Here is a 22379-nt window from a genome sequence, read left to right as displayed (position 1 = left end):
AGACTTGCTCAAAGAGCTGGGTGAAACGGTGCAGGATCCTTCTGCTGCGGGGTATCAGGACAAGATAAACTCCCAGCTGGCCACCCTGAACTCCATTGTTAACTCCTCCATGCGGCTTATCTCTTACGCAGCCGATGGAGCGAGTAGGGCCGCTGGCACAGGTGTTGCATTGAGACGTCATGCTTGGGTGCGACTCTGTAATTTTGCCAATCCCTTCAAGGCGTCGTTCACCAACACCCCCTTTGATGGTTCAGAATTGTTTGGACCTCAGGTGAAGAATACCCTCACCAGATGCGAGCAAGATGGTAAGACTCTCTCTGCCGTAGGAGTCAATTTTTCCACACCTTCTAGACCTTATCCTAAGGGACAGATGGGTGGAAAGATGTGGTTCCGCAAACCACAGGGAGTCACGCCTGCCGCATGTGGTGAATTTCCCCCTAGAGGCAGAGGGGGGAATAATAACAGACGCCGCCCTAGGGGCAGAGGGCGTCCACAGAACCAGGGTTCCAGGGAATCTTTCCCTGACCAACCCTTTCAGCATCCCTGAGAAGCTGCCCGACTGTCCGCCTTCGGAGGCAGTCGGGGGAAGATTATCTCTGTATCCGAAAGCCTGGCAATCCCTCTCCCAAGACACATGAGTACAGAAGATCATATTCGAGGGTTACAAAATTCCCCTCACTTCCCCTCCGGTACAACCGCCAAGACCCCTACCAGACGTACCACCCGCACAAAGGGGTCAGGCTCAGCTAGAAATAAAAAAGCTGTTAGAAAAAAAGAGTCATCCAGGCAGTCCCAGTAGATCAGCTAGGATCCGGAATCTACTCCAGATTCTTTTTGGTACCAAAAAGAGACTGGAGACCCATTTTGGACCTCAGCAGATTGAACAACTCTGTACAAAAGACAAAATTTCAGATGGTAACACTGCAGTCCATTCTACCCTTTTTGGGCAGAGACAACTGGATGTGCTCCTTAGACCTCCAGGACGCGTACTATCATATAAAGATACACAGGCGCTCCAGGAGGTTTCTCCGCTTCCGGCTGGGAGCCAGTCATTATCAATTCAGAACCCTGCCCTTTGGTCTCACCACAGCCCCCCGGGTGTTCACCAAATGCTTGGCAGTGGTCATGGCTCACCTGAGACGAAAAGGATTCCAGGTGTTTCCATATCTAGACGACTGGCTCATTTCCGCTACAACCAAGCAGCATCTTATAATGGCCAGGGATTACACTATTCAACTTTGCAACAGTCTAGGTATTTCTATAAATTTTGCAAAGTCCTCCTTGTCACCTTGTCAGTGTATAAACTTTATAGGCGCCGTATTAAACACCACAGAAATGTCTGTAACATTACCACCTCAGAGAGTGACAGACATAAGGCGGAATGTTCAGTCCCTGTTTCAGCCCAACAGAGTTCAAGTCAAGCTAGTATTGAAAGCGTTAGGCTTCATGGCAGTGGCGATTCTTCTACTCCCATTAGCCCGCCTCCACATGAGGCTCCTTCAGTGGATGCTGTTTTCTCAGTGGTCCTTTCAACAGCTACCAATGACTCACAACATTTTGATAACCCCATCTTGCAAGAATCATCTCTCCTGGTGGATGGTTTCCCCTCAGCTTTTTCAGGGCAGACCCTTTGTCCCCCCCCCCCAGTTGCCACGGTGACAGTGGATGCCTCCCTGATTGGGTGGGGGGGCATTATCAGGGCAGGACGGTCCAGGGCACATGGCAACAATCAGAACGCCACCTTCACATATATGTCCTGGAGATGAGGGCGGTGCTTTTGATGTTGCAAGCCCTTCAGAGCTCTCTTCCCACAGGGACTATAGCAATTCAAACGGACAGTATGTCTTTGGTGTGGTACATAAACAAGCAGGGCAGAACAAAGTCCTACCCCCTATGTCGAGAAGCACTCAGACTTTGGCAATGGGCGATTTCCTCTCAACGGTTTCTGATAGCAACGCACATCCCCGGGAAGTCTAACGTCATAGCGGACAGATTGAGCAGAACTATCCTCATGCCTCATGAGTGGTCTCTAAATCAAGCGGTAGCAGACAGAATATTTCAGAAATGGGGCCAGCCTTGCTGCGATCTTTTCGCAACTCCTTAAAACAGCAAGTGCCTCGACTTCTTTACACACTTTCCTCGACCAGGCCATCCCCCCAGAGACGCTCTTGTTCACGATTGGCCCCGGGGTCTTCTATATGCCTGTCCTCCCTTACCATTGATCCCGCAATTAATTCAGAAAGCAACCACATTGAGATCCGAAATGATCCTCATTGCCCCGTTTTGGCCTCGACAAGTATGGTTTCCGTTCCTGCACAGTTACCTATTGGAACAGCCTTGGCATCTGGAACCTCTTCCGGATCTGTTGACCCATCTCACGGGCAAGCTGCATCAGTCTCTTCATTCCCTCAACCTCACAGCTTGGTTGCTCCACTTCCAGCCATAGCCAGGCTTCCCCTTATTTCTCCTCCTGTTCGTGATATCATTCTGGCTTCCCATAAGTCCAGTACTAGGAAGACGTATGCGAGTAAATGGAAGTGTTTTTCGCACTGGGCACAAACTAGGGCCTTAGATCCTTTCCATGCACCCATTCATAAGGTTCTAGACTTTCTGGCGGAACTCTTTCATTCAGGGTCATCATCAGCCACTGTCTGGGTACAATTAGCGGCCATTGCTAATTTTCATGTGGGGCTCTCAGAAGCAAATATTATGTCCCACAAACTCTGTAAAGCCTTTCTCAAGGGCATCTTTTTGCTTAGACCTCCAGTTAAGGATCCGCCCCCACAATGGGATTTGAATTTAGTTCTAACCTCATTGATTCTGCCTCCTTTTAAACCTGCAGCTTCTTGCTCCCTCAAGCTTTTTTCTTGGAAAACTCTGTTTTTGGTAGCCATAACATCTGCCAGAAGGCTGTCGGAACTTCAAGCCTTGTCTGTCCGTCCCCCTTATTTGGTCTTTCACAAAGATAGGGTAACTCTCAGAACAAACCCTTCCTTCCTACCGAAAGTGTCCTCTGAAGCAAATCTAAACCACTCCGTTGACTTGCCTGTCTTCTTCCCAGACTATTCCAACAGGGCTGAACAGAAACTACATTCATTGGATGTTCATCGCCAACTGCGGTATTATCTAGACAGCACAAAACAACTCAGAAAGTCAGACCAGCTCTTTCTCATGCTGCAGGAAAGAAAGGGCTTCCAGTATCAAAGGTTACTCTTTCCAGATGGTTGACATCTATTATTACCTTTGTCTATGAGTTGAGACACAGGCAACTTCTGTCTAAGCCTAAGGCTCATTCAGCCAGGGCACTATAAACATCAACGGCCTTTCAAGCATGGTTACCTTTAGATGCTATATGTGCAGCAGCTACATGGGCTTCCAAACATACCTTTATTGCCCATTACAAACTTGATATAGCCTCCAGAAATAGAGCTGACTTTGGTTCCACTGTACTCAGGAGTCTGTTCCATTGAGCCACCCAGGACTAAGGTGCTAGGGACGCTGTCCCATCCAGCAAGAATGAAGGCGAGAATGACAACTTAACCTTAAGAAGTTATGTTCTTACCATAACGTTCCATGTTAGTTGTCTTCTTCTCGCCTTCTTTCTTGCATCCCTCCCTCCCTCCTGCCCCCTAGCCTGGACAGACTTGAGGTCTCTGAGTCCTTCCATTTCTGGAGATACAACATGTTACGGTTTCCCCGTACCCTTAGTGTTACTAGTAGGGAGTCCGTACTTGCAAATGAGGATTATAATAATATTTTTATACTATGTCTTAGCTTCCAAACGAGATCTGGGGAGTTAGCGCATGGTATTGTGGGTTATAGGGCTGCCTTTAGCCGGTAAAAATAGCTTTCGAGCTATAGTATAGGCCGAGTCGGAGCCGAGGATCGGCTCCGATCCCATCCAGCAAGAAAGAAGGCGAGAAGAAGACAACTAACATGGAACATTATGGTAAGAACATAACTTCTTATTTTCGACATTAGGTGCATACGGAAATGTTCATTTCCGATGTTAAAATTCGAAGTTCCGTACACTTTTTTTTTTTATTTTCGAATTTTTGATAGTAAACCATTTATATGTGTGTGTGTGTGTGTGTGTATATATATATATATATATATATATATATATATATATATATATATATGTATACATATGTGTGTGTATATAAATATATATATATGTGTGTGTGTGTGTGTGTGTGTGTATATATATATATATATATATATATATATATATATATATATTTATATGGATTTGTATCACTTCACTGCCACCAAATCACCTAAAGTTCATTTCACCTAAAACTCATTTCACCGACAAGTAGTACTCTAAGGGAAGTCAAAGGTATATGTCCCTTTCCCCGGTGTAGTGTGATCCTGGTGTTAGTATATGTAGATGGGGGGTTGTTGGTAAAAGGCAGAAAAAGAAAATTTAAAGTGATAAGTACAAAGGAAAAATAAAATGAAATGGATGAAAAAGAATACCTGCAGCTAAAACTTGGGGCTTGATGTAATAGTTAAGGTGTTTGACTTGCAAAAACAAGGTACGATGTTTAATTCTCACCTTTGGGAAGGAAGTTGGTTAAGCTTAAAATGGCCTGATTAAAAAAAGCTAGCCTGTTAATTAACTATAAACTTACGAAACCGTGAACTAAGGAAAAGGGAAAATGAAAATTTTAGAGTGCGTTCTGTAAATGTGAATAATAGTAAGAAGAATAGGAATTTTGGAGTGGTGTAATGTAATGTAGATGTAATTATATTAGAAGACAAGATTTAGGTGATGTAGTAAAGATCAGTGGTATATATTTTACACTTAATGAAACTTTTGTGTTGGGTGTAAAATTTGGCAATAAAGATGCAAGTAGAATTCAGTAGTAGTAAGCAATAGAAGAAATAAAACAAACTTGTCTTTTCTGGAGAACATATAAATTATAATTTAGAAAAGAGGCCTATTTGATAAATTCAGTACTTATGGGAAAAATAGCATACTTAGCAAATGTATTTATGTTGCCAACAGTATTTGAAAAGGAATTATTGCAGATATTTTTTATTTCATTTATACGGAGTTCTAGATTAAACGCAGTATAAAGAGGAGTTTTGTATGTAAATAAAGAAGGAGGTGGTTTAGGATTAATTAACCCAGTGGAATACACTGCCTCTTTAAATTTGTACAAATTGCTAAAGTGGGTAAATGAAAAAAATGAGAGATTAGTAGTAGAAGGGTATAAATATAAGTATGATACATTCGGGGGTATGGTAAAAAGAGTAAGAGTGTAAAAATGAAGAAATAAAATGTTATCAAGAAAAAAATATTTTTTTTTTAAAAGAAATATTGATATAGAAAAAAAATAGAAAAGTGTGATATAAGAATGTAAAAAATATTATTATATAAAAGCATGGGAAAATCTGACAGATTAAAAAATTAAGGCTACAAAAATAAGCAAATGGTGCAATCAGAAAGTAGAATGTCAAGATTTTTGTGGAGACTGGTGATAGATACATTGCCAGTAAAAGGAAATATGCCATATAAAAAGAAAACTGATAGAATATGTTTATGTCGTCTTCAGAAAGATATTAACAAACGTGTTTTTGAAATATAAACAAGTAAAAAGTTTTGTAGAAAACTATGTAAAGAAGATTTTTTTGAATATATAAAAGAATTGGATAAAATAAATATGGATGTGATTAAATATGAATAGTATAAGAATAGAAGTAAAGAATATGTTAAAGGAATAGATAAGTTATTTTGTGTTACATGGGTTACATGGAATAGAAGAATACATTATACATTGTTTAATGGTTAATGGACTTTAGTAACAATATTAAGTGAAATCACAAGGTGGTTATGGAAAAATGAGTGGGGGCCCAATAGGGATGAAAATTTAGCATGATTGTAAAGGAAATTGAGTATGTGTAAACAAATTTGTATATTTATATATTTGTGCATATGTAAATATTTGTAAATATGTAAATACTTTGTAAATAAGAGTTATTTTTGCATATAAAGAAAGGACTCCTACTCTTTTCAGTAGGTGCAGTGAGATCTTTTACATCCACCTGAGCTACCAGCAACTCAAGTAGATTGGTTTAATGTCTTATCCAGAGGTTGACATACTCAGGAATGCAGCATCCTCCTTATGCTGCACTGCAGTGTCTGCTATCAATCTGCCTGGTGCAGGAATAGAACCCACTTTTCTGCACGAAAAGCGAGTGTGCAACTTGTTGTGCCAGTGACACTGTATAAACATTTTCTACTCTACATGTCGGGGCAGAATATAAACCTATGCTAGTCACTTTTGCTCTTTGATAGGCTTTGCAATTCCACAACACTTACGTTTTTAAATAAGTATTAGTATTAGCATCCTCTCAAACTGTGAGATCTCTCTACCTCAGTTTTCTTTCAGAAATCCCTCTTTAGAAACCATCTTTGCTATGGTCCATCATGCTTGGGATTCTGTTCTGGAGGTAGATTAAGATGGACCTGTTTCAACCACATATGAATGTTATTAACTTACCATAGTGATAGATATGTGGGACCGGGTCCATCTTCCTCCACAAACTTTTTTTTTAGTCTATATTTGTCTCCTTTTTTCCCATTCTTGGCTGCACCTTCTCCATGCTAATGGAGATCTGGAGAACAATCTTTTAATAAGTAGAATTATGGTAAAAGGTAGAAGTTTGATGGCCTGGGAAAGTTTTAGGTATTGAGCTGCGTGAGTCCTGCTGATCTTCATAAGACAAAGATTGACCTGGTCCTACACATCTGTATTAATGATAAGTACATAACTTGTTCTGTGCCGAAGGCCTTTTCCATGGTGGTCTGAATAATTCCATCTGCATTATAGCCTTTTTGTTGGAGGTGTAGAACTATTGTGTAACACCAGCTTCAAGGCTTCCTGTGCAGAATTTTTGAATAATGGTGAGTACATAACATTTCTTTGTCATATTGTGTTTATCCTTGATTTGAAGCCCTGATAGCCAAGGTGACATACTGGGATATAGAGGGAGAGGTGATCGTACAGTAAGTGGTCTGACTTCAAAAAGTGATGATGAAATCAGAGAGAGGAAATAAGAGTATCTGTGAATGTGTAGTTGTTCTATCTCACCTTCATTCTTACTGATGGGTTCAGAGCTGATCCTCTGCTCCGACTCTGCCAGATGAAAAAGCTCAAGGTCTTCAACCAGCTCTTGGCTTGCTCCCTATCTCATGATGCACTGGTGCTTCCCCCAGATCTCGTTTGCCGCTGCAACAGATTGGGTGTTTCACCAGCTCTGGCCAGTGAAATTTGTTTCTTTTTCTACTTTCTGATTAGAAATTGATAGAAATTTATAAAAGCTTATAGTAGTTTATAGTAGTTCTTTATGGACTTATTTATTACGCTTTGTATCACTAGACATGGATGTGGATCGTGTGGTGCAGAGACTTCTGCAGACACCAGCATTTGCCATGCTATTGTCAGGGCCGGCTCCTGGGACTTCGGAACTGACCAAACTCCCCCCCCCCCCACTTCTGTTCCTCCCCCGATTCCACTCGAGACTTCGGAGCCGGGGTGGTCAGAGCTGATGATTGTGGAAACGTTGGAGTCGAGACGTGTTTCAGGTTTTTCGTCTCCAACTGCTCAGATTTCTTTGGTGCCGACCCTCACCAGTCGGGTCCAGGGAGGATAGTTGAACCAATCTTTCAGGTCCGACTTTGCCTCTCAGGGCCTCGGCATTGGTGAGTTCGGCTCCTTCCTCTGGTTCGGAGCCCACCGTACTAGTGCAGAGGGAATCCCCTGATCTGAAGTAGTTAACTTCATTTGGTCATCAACCTGTGGGTATCGGATCCGACCCGGCAGCTTTCCAAGCTAGAGATCCGAGTTCCAAGCTCCTCCCCTTACCCATAATACCCTGTGACCTCCTTCCAATCCCCAGATCTCGTTTGCTATGGCTTGGTCAAGCACGTGTTTTCCAGCTCCTAGCATTTTCAGGCGATTTGTGAGAGTATTTTTTCTTAAAAATCTCTTTAATAGTTTGTGTGTGTGGTTAGATTAGATTAATAGTTTAAATCCCTTAGCTTTACTCCCTCGTTCCCTCGTAGTTTAACTCCTAGTAGGCCCCTCTTTTCCCTTAGGTGTTTGTGTGGGCATGTGTGTGTCTTTTATCTAGAAATCATGGCCGAGGCTCCAAAGGCCATCTTTTCTATGTGCACTGAGTGTGGCCATAAGCTATCCCCAGCGGGTGGCCACACTCAGTGCGTCCTCTGCCTGGGGGTACCTCATCTGACCTCAGGCTGCCAGATTTGTGCAGCCTTTAACCCCCAGGCCCTGAGGGATAGGAGGAATAAGCTGATTCTGGCGGGTCTCCTACATGCAGAGTTGGCTTTTTCCGCCTCTCCCTCGGTGGCTACAGCCGCGGCTGTTCAGCCTGCTGTCCCCCCTCCCCTGGCTGGGACTCAATCTCCCACCTCTTCCCAGGGAGAGAGGGAATCTAAAAACGATAAGAGAGAGAGGAAAGAGAGAGAGAAAGAGAGGCAGAAGCCACAAGCGGCGGGCTGACTCAGACCCCTTGACCCCGCCTGCCAAAGTGTTCTCGTTGCCCCAGAAGGTCTCCGGGCCTTCCTTCCCTTGGCTCCGTTCTCCACACTTCTCCCGGAGCCGGAGGATGAGGTCCGGCCATCTTCGAGGTTGTTGCGGTGGCCCTCCCGGCCAGCTTCGGCGGCTTCTTCAAGGTCAACCCGTAGTCTCTCCGTTGATATGGAAAGGATGATGCATCGCTTTCTCCAAACCCAACTGCAGATGGGAGTGTTGCTGCCCCCCCCCCCCTCCGAGGGGGAGTTCATCCCCACTTTTTGCCCCGATAGCTCCTTCTCCGATCCACTATCGGGTTTCGGAGCCTTCGGATCCGAGGAGTCAGGGAGTCTGTGCCGCTGGTTATCACTACCTCGATGCCAGCCATGCTCTCGAGTTTGTCAGATCCCTTTTCAGATCCAAGCTCTCGGGGCCGAGAGCCGTGCGTCAGATCCGAGGGGGCGAGTGTGTCTTCTGCTCCATTTCCATTGGAGCACACTTCCCTCTCGGGTCCAAGCGCCTCGGCTCCAACGCCGATCCCCGTGCCGGATCCGAGGGTGTTAACCATGGAGCCCAGAGAGATTGGTTCACCCTTGGTTTTCATCATGGTGGAGAGGGTTCTGTCGAGAGGTTCGAGACCCCCTACTCTTACTTCCGGATCCGCCCCCACTCCCTTGCAGCTGGGCTTGTCTTCCATCGTCCAGTCCCAGGGACAGCCTGCGTTGACGCCCCAGCCCGTTCCACTGGCGAAACATGACCCTGTTGGTGAACCCTCCTCAGACAGCGCCACCGAGGAGGTCCCTCACAAACGTAAGTGTAAGAGGTGGCACTTGGAGAGTCGGTCACAGAGGACACTGATTTGGTGGAAGGGGAAGGTTCCCCTAGGTCACCCCCCCGAAGATGTCTCTTTTGGAGACATTATGGAAATGCTTCACCAAAAGGGGGGGGGGGTGGTCAGCCCAAAAACCTTCCTCCGACGAGTCGGTATTCCTGGAGGCATTTGACGCAGGCCCATCTACCTCTTGGGTGTCCCCTCCGGCCGACCCCCTGGTTGACCTCATCACTACCATGCATGTAAGGAACCGGACACTGTAGAGCCAATCCCCAGGAGGTCAGATAGGATTCTTAGTCCCCCCGCGGATAGGACAGCTTAGAGTAAGGGTTCCCCGGTAGATGCCATGGTGGTGATGGCAGCCACCAAGAAGGAACTTGCTCAGGATAGTTCCTCGGTCCATTCCCCTGATAAGGAGTCTCGGGCGATGGATCGTATCGAGAAGCGGATGTTTGCTTCAGCTAGTTCCATAAGGGCGCTGAATTATTTGGCCCATGTAATTAGATTTCAGCAGGATCTGGTAAAAGAATACGCTGAGTCTCCCCCTGAGTCCATGTCGGCCGAGGACAAATGGACCTTCTCTGCTCGCACAGCCACTCTGAAATCTGTATCAGACTGTATCAGACACGTCTATGCAGCTACTTTCCCAAGCCACAGAAAGGGCCGCTAGAGCCTGTGGATCCAGCATCGCCTTAAGGCATCACACCTGGCTCCGGCTTTGTGACTTTTCAGAACCTTTCAAGGCATCCTTTGCGAACGCACCCTTCGGTTCTACCCTGTTCGGGAAGACCGTCTGCGATACATTGGTTCAGAGCGAGAGAGATGGGAAGATGCTGTCTGCCGTCAGAATCCGCTTCTCGGCTCCTCAAAGGTCCTTTTCCAGGAACCAGAGAGGACAAAAGAAGCTGTGGTTCCGGAAGTCTCAGCAATCCTGTTACGCTCCGGACCCTTCGTCTTTCAGAGGCAGAGGGGGACAAGGTGGATGCCGGCCCAGAGGCAGAGGGGAGCCGAAATTTTTTTTGTCTCTGGAACCTTTTTCTGACCGACCCACGCAGCAGCCCTGATGGGTTGCCCGACTGCTCCTCTGTGGAGGCAGTCGGGGGGGGGGGGCGTTTTTCGAAGCACCTGGCTCAATGAGAGTCCATCACAACTGGTCACTGGGTCTTTGAATAATATCCAGAGGTTACTCAATCCCTTTCATAAACCAACCTCCTCAGTCGAGGCATCTTCCTAATGTACCTCCCAGTCAGAGGGAGGTTGCAGCTTTAGAGATAAAAAAGCTGCTGGAAAAAAGAGCCATCCAGCACATCCCCCCAGGCCAGTCCGGATTAAGCAATTACTCCAGGTTCTTTTTGGTGCCAAAGAAGATGGGGGACTTAAGGCCGATTCTCGACCTTTCAACAATGAACCTCTTCATTACCAAGGAGAAATTCCGGATGGTCTCGCTTCAGTCCGTCCTGCCCCTTTTGCAGGAGAAGGACTGGATGTGATCCATAGACCTCAAGGATGCATACTATCATATTCTCATGGACAGACGATCCAGGAGGTTCCTCCGCTTTTGGCTAGGGGCCAGTCATTACCAGTTCAGGGTCCTACCCTTCGGCCTCACCACAGCCCCCAGGGTGTTCACCAAGGTCTTGGCAGTTGTAGCGGCCCACCTGAGACTTCAGGGAATACAGGTTTTTCTTTACCTAGACGACTGGCTCCTTACCGCCCCCACCAGGCATCTACTCTGCTTAGCCACGGATTGCTTCCTACTATTAGCATCCCAATTGGAGATCACCATAAACTTCAAGAAGTCATCCCTTCAACCAGTTCAAATCAAATCATAGGAGCCAGAATAGAGACTCTTCAGACCAAGGCCTTCTTGACATCAGACAGACTTTGCAGTTTGACCCTACACATTCTAGCCCTTCTTCAGTCACCTGCCCCATTAGCGGAGTTAATCCTGAGAGCTTTAGGGTCCATGGCAGCAGCAATCAATCTCACTCACTTAGCTCACATGCACATGAGGGTTCTCCATTGGACTTTGCAAGTTCAGTGGTCCATCCTTCATCACCCATTGGACTTACCGATTCCTATCAGCAGTTTGCAGAAATTCCCTCATGTGATGGCTCCAATCTCAAGAGCTTCGGGAAGGACGACCATTTGTTATGCCGCAACCCCAAGCCACGGTGACCACGGACGCTTCCTGCCTTGGGGGGGGGGCATTACGCGGCAGAACTGTCCAAGGTACGTGGACTCGGACAGAGACCGTTCTGCTTTTAAATGTACTGGAGATTAGGGCAGTTCTTCTAGTGTTGCAAGCCTTTCACGCCTTTCTCCCTGCAGGGACTATTGCAATTCAGTCAGACAACATGTCAGTGGTCTGGTATATCAACAAACAGGGGGGAACCAGGTCTTACCGTGTTTGCTGAGAGGCCATGAGAGTTTGGGATTGGGCGATATCCACCAACCGTTTTCTGTTAGCAACGCACATTCCGGGTTGGTCCAACATCCTAGCGGACAAACTGAGTCGAACTATCCTCTCGCCCTACGAGTGGTCTCTGAATCCTTTAGTAGTAAGACAGATCTTCTGCAAGTGAGGTCAGCCTTGCTGCGATCTCTTCACGTCGCCTTCCAACGCGAAGTGCAGCGAGTTTTTCGCTCTTATCCCCCCTCCGGGGGAAGCCCCCAGAGATGCTCTAGTCCATGCTTGGCCACCAGGTCTTCTTTATGCTTATCCTCCTCTTCCGTTGATGACAAAATTCTTACAGAAAGCTCATCAGTTGGGGAACAAGATTATCATCATAGCCCCATTCTGGCCTCGTCAAGCTTGGTTCCCGTGTCTACGGTCTCATCTTATAGCTCCTCTCTGGATCTTGAATCCCAGGATCTGATATCTCATCCTTTGGGATTGAAACCCCCGAATCTGGTCGATCTCAAGCTCTCAGCTTGGCTGATCCAGTTCCATTAATTGCTAGGACTCCCGGTATCTCGTCTGCAGTTAGATCTATCCTGGTAGCGGCACATAAGCTTTCTACCAGGAAGGTTTACAAAAGTAAATGGAAGCGGTTTTCCATTTGGGCATCTCATAGGAATTTAGACCCTTTCACTGCTCGCATCCCAGCAGTGCTCGATTTTTTATCTCATATTTTTCAGCAAGGGGCCAGTTCTTTTACTGTAAAGGTTCAAATGGCTGCCATCTCCCATTTTCACATTGGAGACAATCTCAATCCCCTCGCTTCCACCAAAATTTGTAAGACTTTTCTGAAAGGTACGTTTCTCTTCAGACCTCCTATTAGGAACTCCGCCCCTCTGTGGGATCTAACTTTGGTCCTTCAGGCTCTGACTGGACCACCTTTTGAACCTGCAGCTTCTGCTAATTTGAAATTCTTGTTCTGGAAAACTGCCTTTTTGGTAGCTATTACCTCAGCTAGGAGGGTGTCGGAGCTTCAGGCCCTCTGTGTTAAGCCCCCTTATCTTGTATTCCATAAGGACAGGGTCTCTCTCTCAGGACTAACCCACCTTTTCTACCCAAAGTGGCCTCCAAGGCAAACATCAATCAGTCCATTAATCTCCCAGGTTTTTTCCCTAACTATCAAAACAAAGGGGAGTACAAACTTCATTTGTTAGATGTTCATAGACAGTTACGCTTTTATTTACACAGAACAGCTGCCTTCTGCAAGTCTGATCAGCTCTTTGTTTCCTTTGCAAAACCCTTCTTGGGTAAGCCAGTTTCGAAGGTGACTCTGGCCAGATGGATTTCTAATTGTATTCTGCTCGCATATAAACTATCTGGCCTACCAGAGCCTATAGGGGTTCATGCTCATTCTACTCGCTGTATGGCTACATCTGCTGCATTCCGGTCTAGAGTTCCCTTGGATGACATTTGTTCTGTGGCTACTTGGGCATCCTCTCATACCTTTATCTCTCATTATAAATTGGATTTAGTGTCCAGAGGAAGGGCAGCTTTTGGCTCTGCAGTGCTACGGAATATCCTTACTTGAAGATCTCCCAAGTTTTTGGTAGCTGGGGACTCTGTCCCACAGGTTGATGACCAAATGAAGTAAACTACGTCAGATAAAGACGTTATGTACTCACCATAACGTTCCATCTGAGTAGGTAACTTCATTTGTCAGCAACCGACCCTCCCTCCTTCCCCCTAACCTGGTTCTTTGGTTACCTGGACCCTAGGATGGCTTATCAAGTCTTTTGTTAATCCTTAGGTTAGGGTTTTTCAGGTTGTTGTTTTGTGGTTGAGAGGTTATATAGATGGTCAAACGCGATCTGGGGATTGGAAGGAGGTTACAGGGTATTATGGGTAAGGGGAGGAACTTGGAGCTCAGATCTCTAGCTTGGAAAGCTGCTGGCTCGGATCCAGGTCAGATCCGATACCCACAGGTTGCTGACAAATGAAGTTACCTACTCAGATGGAACGTTACGGTGAGTACATAACTTCTGTTTTCTTCGGATCCAGGAGTTTCTTCTCGCCAGAACTGGGGGGCTTTTGATGCCATGAAGAGAGTATTGTCCCCATGGACATCCACATCATCAGGACCAGTATCTCCTCCCCCCACAGCGCCAGTGTCTGCCTCAGCATCTCAGATTCCACAAAAGTGTAGTGACCCAGAGCCTCAGGATGCCCCATCGGGCAAACCCTGCCTTCTGAGACTTCACCAGAAGCCCCCACTGAGGATGTTCTTGGGAAAAGGCTATGCAAGAGGAAGCATTTGGACTCCTCTCAGGAATCCATCACTTCAGGCACTGATTTGGATGATTCAGAGGGTTCTCACCCTCAGAAGATCTCTCCTTCACAGATATCTTAGTCTCAAACAGAGTGGTGATTGGCAGTCCAGCAAACCTACTGATGACGAATCAGTCTACCTGAAGCCTTTAGGGTCTCAACCCAATGCCTCTTGGGTGTCTCCTCCCTTAGGCGAACTCATGGACTTGGTTTGTCGAAAGGCGTGGGAGTCTCCAGATGCCGTGGAACCTGTCCCTAGGAGGCCCAATAAGTTTATTACCTCACCACAAGACAAGGCCTTTCTCACCAAGGGAGTCCCTGTTGATGCCATGGTGGTGACAGTGGCCACCAAGAAAAAGTTATCCGTAACTTCTACGTTGATCTAGCCACCGAATTAAGATTTGAGAGTCATGGACAGATATGGAAAGCGCATGATCTGAAGTAGTTACTTCATTTGCTCTGCAACCTGTGGGTATCGGATCCGACCTCGGATCTGAGCCGGCAGCTTTCCAAGCTCCGAGCTCCTAGCTCCTCCCCCTACCCATAATGCCCTGCTACCAACCATATTACCTCAGATCGTTTTTTGCCGCGGCTGAAGAAGCTTTCCTTTTGAAGAGCTCCTGGCTTGTTGAGATCGTTGGTGGTTTATAACCTTTTTTCTGGAATTTATAATCTTGTGTGTGTGGTCTTAGCCCCTTTTTCGATTCCCTTTTGTGCTAGTTTAATTTTTGGTGTAGTTAGTTAGTTTTTCTTTTTCACTCCCCCTCCCCCCTTAGGGTTTGGGTGTGTGTGTGAGTGCTAGGATGTCGGAAGGGCCTAAGGCCGTTTTTTCTAAATGTACTGAGTGTGGCCACGAGCTTTCCCCAGCTGATGGCCACACTCAGTGCGGTTTGTGCCTGGGAGCAGCCCATCTATCAGAGGCCTGCCAGATCTGTGCGGCCTTTAACCCCCGGGCACTTCGGGATAGGAAGAACAAGCTGATCCTGGCGGGAAAGCTCCCCCAGAAGTCAGCTTCTTCTTCCTCTCCCGTTCGGGCTCCGGCTGCCTCGGCGGCCCCGGCGCCTTCTGTTCACTTAGCTCAGCCCGGGACTCAACCTCCCTCTTCGGGTTTGAGCTCTGAGGAAACTAGTGCCTCTTCTGCTAGAGAGAAGAGGCACAAAGATAAGGAGGGACATAGATCCCATAAAAGGCGGGCTGAATCTCAACCCTCGGCTCCGCCAGCTAAAGCAGCTAAGTCTCTTTCGAGGGATCCTCCTCCTCTCGGCTCCATTCGCCTAGTTTCTCGCCGGAGGAGGAGGATCGGTCTCCCTCGAGGTCGTCGAGGCGGACCTCCTGGCTCGCCTCGACTACCTCTTCCAGGTCAACGAGAAGCATCTCCGAAGTGGATATGGATCGGATGATGCGTCGGTTCTTGCAAACCCAAATGCAGATGGGGGTGCTCTTGCCCCCCCCCCCCTCTTGGGGGGAGTGCGGCCCCCATGTTTGCCTCGATCACTCCTTCTCCAACTCGTTTTCGGATCTCGGAGTCATCGGATCCGGGCCCCTTCGGACCCAGGGATTTGTCGGCACCGATAGCGCTGGTCTCTTCGACGCCAACTATGCCCTCGAGCTTGTCGGATCCGAGCTCTCGGGGCCGAGGGCTGAGCGTCGGATCAGAGGGAGGAATTGTGTCTTCGGAGCTGTTGGCTTAGGAGCACACCTCTCTCTCAGCGCCGACTGCATCGGCTCCGACCCCGATCCCTTCCTCGGAGCCGAGGAGATTGCTCTCAGAGGCTGGCGAGGGTGGTTCTCTTTCGGCTTTTGAGGTAGTGGAGAGGGTACTGTCGAGGTCCTCCAGATCCCCGGTTCGGGCTTCGGATCCACCCGTACCCCCACTGTATGAGGGTCCGTCCATCATCCGACCATCGGGACAGCCTGCCCAAGCCCTCCAGCTAGTTCCCGCAGAGGAACAACAACCCGTGGACGAGCCCTTTTCGGATAGCCCCACCGAGGAGGTTCCTCGGAAACTGTGTAAAAGGAGGCACCTGGACTCCCCCGAGTCCGTTACCAGCGACACGGACTTAGATGATAGGGAGGGTTCCCCAAGGTCACCCCCTGAAGATGTCTCCTTTGGAGACATCATGGAAATGTTGCATATTAGTGGGGGGGTGGTCTGCCCAAAAACCTTCCCTTGATGAATCTGTGTTCCTGGAGGCGTTTGAGGCAGGCCCATCTACCTCCTGGGTGTCCCCTCTGGCCGGCGCCCTGGTGGACTTAATTACCACCAGGGCGTGGAAAGAGCCCGACACCATGGAGCCAATTCCTAGGCGTCCCGATAAAGTCCTAAGTCCCCCCACAGATAGACAGTCATGGGCCAAAGGAACCCCTGTTGATGCCATGTTGGTGGAGGCGGCCACCAAGAAAGAACTCGCTCAGGAGAGTTCTTTGGTCCACCCGCCAGATAAAGAATCTTGAGCGTTGGACCGGATTAGGAAGCGGATGTTTGCTTCAGCGACCTTTTCCATAAGGGCGCTTAACTATATGGCACATACTATCAGGCTACAGCGAGACTTGATCAAGGAATACGCTGCAGCCCCCCATGTCGGTCGGAGACAAGAATGTGTTTATGACGTAAATGGCCACTCTGAAATCCATCTCTAATACGTCTATGCGGCTCCTCTCCCATGCTACGGAGGGAGCCGCTAGAGCTAGCAGAGCAGGGGTCATCTTACGACGTCACGCCTGGCTCCGTCTTTGCGACTTCGCGGATCCCTTCAAGGCGTCCTTTGCGAATGCCCCCTTTGACGGTTCTGCTCTTTTCGGCAAGACCATTCGCGATGTGCTGGTCCAAAGCGAAAAGGACGGGAAGACGCTGTCTGCCGTCGGAGTCCACTTCTCTAGTCCCCAAAGATCCTTCTCCAGGAATCAGAGGGGACAAAAGAAGCTGTGGTTCCGCAAGTCTCAGCAATCCCATCCAGCTGTGGAGCACTCGTCCTCTAGAAACAGAGGAGGACAAGGTGGACGCCGGCCCAGAGGCAGAGGGGGGCCGCATAATTTCAGGTCTAGAGAACCTTTCTCGGACAGACCCGTGCAACAGCCCTGAGGGCTTGCCCTACTGTCCCTCTCTGGAGGCAGTCGGGGGGGCGGTTGACGGAGCACCTGTCAAACTGGGAGTCCCTTACAACGGATCGATGGGTGCTCCGTATCATATCCAGAGGTTATTCCATTCCATTCCTAAATCTTCCCCCCAAAACCAGACGCCTCCCCGATGTCCCACCCGATCAGAGGGAGGCAGCAGCTTCAGAGATTTTGAAGCTGTTAAGAAAAAGAGCCATCCAGCCCGTCCCCCCAGATCAGTCCGGATTGGGTTATTACTCAAGGTTCTTTTTGGTGCCAAAGAAAACCGGGGACCTCAGACCTTTCCGCTCTGAACCTGTTCATACCCAAGGAAAAGTTCCGGATGGTCACTCTCCAATCAATTCTCCCCCTTCTGCGGGAGAACGACTGGATGTGCTCCATAGACCTCAAGGATGCGTACTACCATATCTTGATGGACAGACGATCCAGGAGGTTTCTCCGCTTCCGGCTCGGAGCCAGTCATTATCAATTCAGGGTTCTTCCATTCGGCCTCACCTCAGCCCCCAGAGTGTTCACCAAGGTCATGGCAGTGGTTGCAGCCCACCTGAGACTTCAGGGCATTCAGGTCTTCCCCTACCTTGACGACTGGCTCCTTACCGCGACCAACAGGCATCAGCTCTGTGTGGCGAGAGATTACGCACTGACTCTAGCCCACAACCTAGGCATTTCAGTGAACCGGCAGAAGTGCTGCCTGTGCCCCACTCAAGCCCTGGAATTCATAGGGGCCAGGTTGGATACTTGAATTTCCCGAGCTACTCTAACATCAGTCAGACTGAACAGCTTGTCGTATCAGGTGTTAGCTCTTCTTCGGAGTCCTGCTCCTCCAGCGGAGTTAGTCCTGAGGGCACTGGGGTCTATATCAGCAGTGATCTGTCTTTCCCTCCATGCCCGTCTGCGAATGCGAATATTACAATGGACCCTTCAAGTCCAATGGTCCCTCTCGTTCCACCCCTTAAACACGCCGATTCCGCTGAGCAGAGTTTGCAGGGACTCCTTTCTTTGGTGGTTACATGCACGGGAACTCAGAGAAGGGAGGCCTTTTGTGATTCCCCCGGTCGAAGCCACGTTGACCACGGACACTTCTCGCCTCGGGTGGGGGGGCATTGTTCAGGCAGATCCGTTCAAGGCACGTGGACTTCCCTAGAGACCGCATTGCATATCAACGTTCCAGAGATGAGGGTGGTGCTTTTGGCGTTGCAAGCTCTCCACGACCTTCTTCCCCTGGGGACTATTGCGATCCAGACAGACAACATGTCAGTAGTCTGGCATATAAACAAACAGGGAGGAACCAGATCTTATCCCCTGTGTCGAGAGGCCATGAGAGTTTGGGAAAGGGCGATCTCCACCAACCACTTTCTGGTAGCAATGCACATTCCAGGACAGTCCAACATATTAGCGGACAAGCTAAGTCGGGTGCTTCTCACTCCGTACGAGTGGTTTCTGAATCCATCTGTTGCAAAGCAGATCTTCCACAAATAGGGTCGGCCTCGCTGCGATCTTTTTGCTTCTCCTTCAAACACAAAATGCAGCGAGTACTTCACAATAATTCCCCCCAGAGGGGAGACCCCCAGAGATGCTCTAGTCCATGCTTGGCCTCCCGGGCTCTTTTATGCTTATCCCCCCCTCCCGCTCATGATGAAATTTATTCAGAAAGCCTGTCGGTTGGGGAGCAGAGTTATCCTCATAGCCCCATTCTGGCCTCGACAGATCTGGTTCCATTTTCTGCGGTCTCAGTGTGGCTCCTCCATGGATTCTGGATCCCAGTCCAGACCTGATCTCGCATTCCGCGGGTTGCCCAACCCCGAACCTGGTCAACCTCAAGCTTGCAGCTTGGCTGATCCAGTTCCAATAATGGCTAGGACTCCCGGTATCTCATCTCCCGTTAAGGCCATTCTGGTTGTGGCTCATAAGCAGTCTACCAGAAAACTTTACAACAGTAAATGGAAACGTTTTTCCATTTGGGCCAAAGACAAGGGCTTGGACCCATTTACTGTCCCTATTCCAACCATTCTGGACTTCCTCTCGTTGATTTTTCGGCAGGGAGCAAGTGCTTCTACGGTTAAGGTGCAATTGGCGGCCATCTCCCATTTTCATGTGGGTGACGGCATAGGTTCCTTAGCATCTACAAAGTTGTACCAAACCTTCTTACGAGGCATCTTTCTTTTGAACCCACCTGTAAAGTCTGTGGTTCCCCCATGGGATCTCACTCTAGTCTTGCAAGCCTTGACGAGTCCACCTTTCGAACCTGCGGCCTCGGTTACGTTGAAGTTGTTGTCATGGAAAACGGTCTTCTTAGTAGCTATTACTTCGGCCAAAAGGGTTTCAGAACTGCAGGCTTTGTGTATGAAACCTCCTTACCTTATCTTTCACAAAGATGGAGTGTCCCTCAGGACTAACCCGTCTTTCTTGCCTAAGGTTGCTTCAGAAGCAAATATAAATGAATCGATAAATCTACCAGTGTTTTTTCCAAAATTTCAGAACAAAGGAGAATACATATTGCACAAATTGGATGTGCACAGACAGCTGCGTTTCTACTTGCACAGGACTAGAGAGTTTCGCAAGTCGGACCAGTTGTTTGTCTCTTATGCAAAATCAGCCATGGGCAAAGCCATTTCCAAAGTGACAGTAGCAAATTTGATCTGTCAGTGTATTATTCAGGGGTACATATCGTCTGGCAAGCCAGCCCCGGTTGGTATCCATGCTCATTCTACAAGATCTGTAGCCACCTCAACAGCTTTTTGGTCTAGGGTTTCAGTGGACGACATATGTTCAGCAGCTACTTGGTCCTCTTCTCATACGTTCATTTCTCATTACAAACTAGATGTGATTTCGAGGAGTGGGGCTTCTTTTGGCTCCGCGGTGCTTCGGAATATCCTTCCGTAAGGACCACCCAGGTTCTTATAAGGTAGCTGGGGACTCTGTCAAACAGGTTGCAGAGCAAATGAAGTAACTACTTCAGATAAAGAAGTTATGTACTCACCATAACGTTCCATCTGAGTAGATACTTCATTTGTCTGCAACCGACCCCCCCCATCCCCCGAACCTTTCGGGATTTTCTGATCACCTTTAGAGTTGATTTTTGTGTTATCAGGTTGGTGAGGCAAAAAAAACAATCTGAGGTAATATGGTTGGTAGCAGGGGATTATGAGTAGGGGGGGAGCTAGGAGCTCGGATCTTGGAGCTTGGAAAGCTGCCGGCTCAGATCCGAGGTCGGATCCGATACTCACAGGTTGCAGACAAATGAAGTACCTACTCAGACGGAACGTTATGGTGAGTACATAACTTCTTTTTTACTTCAGCGACTTTTGCCCTTAGGTCGCTGAATTATCTTATGCATTTCAATAGATTCCAAAGAGATCCCCTCATAGAGCTAGGAGATACTCTCCAGGGTTCACTAGCTGCGGGGATGGCAGATAAAATATCTTCACAGCTTTCCACCCTCAATTCCCTGACAAACTCGTTTATGCGTTTGCTTTTGTATGCAGCTGATGGGAGTGAGTAGAGCAATGGGTACAGGAATTGCTCTTAGGAGACATTCCTGGATGCGCTTAAGTTCTTTTGCGGTGCCCTTTAAGTCATCCTTTACCAACACCCCTTTTCATGGCTCGTCCCTTTTTGGACCCAAAATGAAAGAAACGCTTACCAGGTGTGAACAGGACAGGAAGATTCTGTCAGCCTTCGGAGTCCGTTTTTCCACTCCTACCAGTCCCTTCCCCAAAGGTTAGAAAAGAGGAAAGATGCAGTTCCATAAAACTCAAGGGGCCTTTCAGGACACATGTGAAACCCCTTCCAGAGGCAGAGAAGGGGGTAATAATGGAAGACTCCGCCCCCGCGGCAGAGGGGGTCCGCAGAACCAGGGTGACAGAGATGAGTTCTTTGGGAAGCCCTACCAGCGCTTCTGAGAGGAGGCCAGCTTGTCCATCTCTGGAGGCAGTCAGAGGATGCTTATCTTTGTACCCAGACTTCTGGCTAAAAATAAGACAGGTGGGTACAAAGCATCATATCCAAAGGTTACTTTATATCCTTTTTTGCCCCACCTCCCCCTGTAAAGAAAATCCCAGGCATTCCACCCAGTCACAGGGAACAAGCAACCACAGAAGTTCAAAGGTCGCTAAACAAAAGAGTCATCCAACTGATCCCTCAGACTAGATAGGATCCGGAACTTACTCAAGGTTCTTTTTAGTTCCAAAGAAAACAGGGGACTGGAGGCCCATTTTGTATCTCAGCAGACTGAACAAATCTGTAAAAAAGCTAAAGTTCTGGATGGTCACTCTGCAGTCGATACTTCCTTTTCTAGGAAAAGACAATTGGATGTGCTCGATAGCTCTCCAGGATGCATACTACCACATAAAAATGGCCAGACCATCCAGAGATCATCTACGCTTTTGGCTGGGGGTTAGTCACTACCAGTTTCGAGCTCTGCCCTTTAGACTCACTACAGCCCCCAGAGTGTTCACCAAATGCATGGCAGTAGTCACGCCTCACCTGGGACATTTAGGATTCCAGATGGTTCCATATCTAGATGACTGGCTCCTGACTGCCACCACCAGGCATCAACTCATCCAAGCAAGGGACATGACTTTGAATCTATGTTGTCAGTTGGGGATTACCATAAATTTAGGAAAGTCTGTCTTATGGCCATTGCAACATACCGTCTTTATAGGAGCAGATCTGGACACCACTTCCATGACCTTAAAACTTCCACCAGAAAGGGTTGGTGTTCTTCGACAACAGGTTCTAACCCTTCTCTCAAAAGAAAGGGCCCCAACATCCATGGTTCTCAAATTGTTGGGTACAATGGCGGCAGCAATTATTGCAATTCCACTAGGTTGGATGCATATGGGGATACTGCAATGGCTCCTTTTCACACAGTGGTCCTTTTAAGGACTTCCAATGTCACATCAGATTATAATCATGGATTCATGCAAAAGGAACCTTTGTTGGTGGCTGACATCTCATCATGTAACGATAGGCCCTCCCTTTGTTCTACCCACTCCTATTGCCGTAGTGACCACGTATGCCTCCCTGATAGGATGGGGGGGGGGCATTATCAGAGAACAGCCCAAGGCACATGGATGGAACACGAGGCTCACCTCCATATCAGTGTCGTAGAGATGAGAGCGGTACTTCTAGTGTTGTAGCGTTGCATTGGTTTCAA

The 22379-nt window shown here is 47.9% G+C and overlaps 1 protein-coding gene across 1 annotated transcript in view; it reads left to right on the top strand.

Annotated features, from left to right (window-relative positions):
- ZGRF1 (zinc finger GRF-type containing 1) overlaps window positions 1–22379 on the top strand; it is a 2981513-nt gene that overhangs the window by 2040127 nt on the left and 919007 nt on the right. The gene's annotated exons all lie outside the window — the stretch shown is intronic.

The sequence above is a fragment of the Protopterus annectens genome, chromosome 2.part0 (assembly GCF_019279795.1).
Source record: "Protopterus annectens isolate FY-2018-M chromosome 2.part0, PAN1.0, whole genome shotgun sequence".
Taxonomy (NCBI): domain Eukaryota; kingdom Metazoa; phylum Chordata; order Ceratodontiformes; family Protopteridae; genus Protopterus; species Protopterus annectens.
This window is presented reverse-complemented; position numbering and strand designations above follow the sequence as displayed.